Raw genomic sequence first — 273 nt, forward strand, 5'->3', positions numbered from 1 at the left:
CCGCGTCCTTGGTTAAATAAGTTTAAAGAGAAACGGGAAGAAACCGACCGACGGCCGCAGCGAACCGAAGCGAAGTCCCGTCCGAGACGACTCGCCTGTACTTATCGGACGGTAGTTCTCGCGAGATCTGGCGCAGAGATGACGTAAGATCGCTGCTTGCGGGGCAAAGGGGACTCTTTCGTCATGGAATTCCTGCGCCTCGCGGCCGTCACGTGGACAAGTAGCGACAGATACGGTCCTATTTCACGTGATTGATCATATTTATACTAAAAA

Source organism: Brachionichthys hirsutus, chromosome 23 (assembly GCF_040956055.1).
Source record: "Brachionichthys hirsutus isolate HB-005 chromosome 23, CSIRO-AGI_Bhir_v1, whole genome shotgun sequence".
Taxonomy (NCBI): domain Eukaryota; kingdom Metazoa; phylum Chordata; class Actinopteri; order Lophiiformes; family Brachionichthyidae; genus Brachionichthys; species Brachionichthys hirsutus.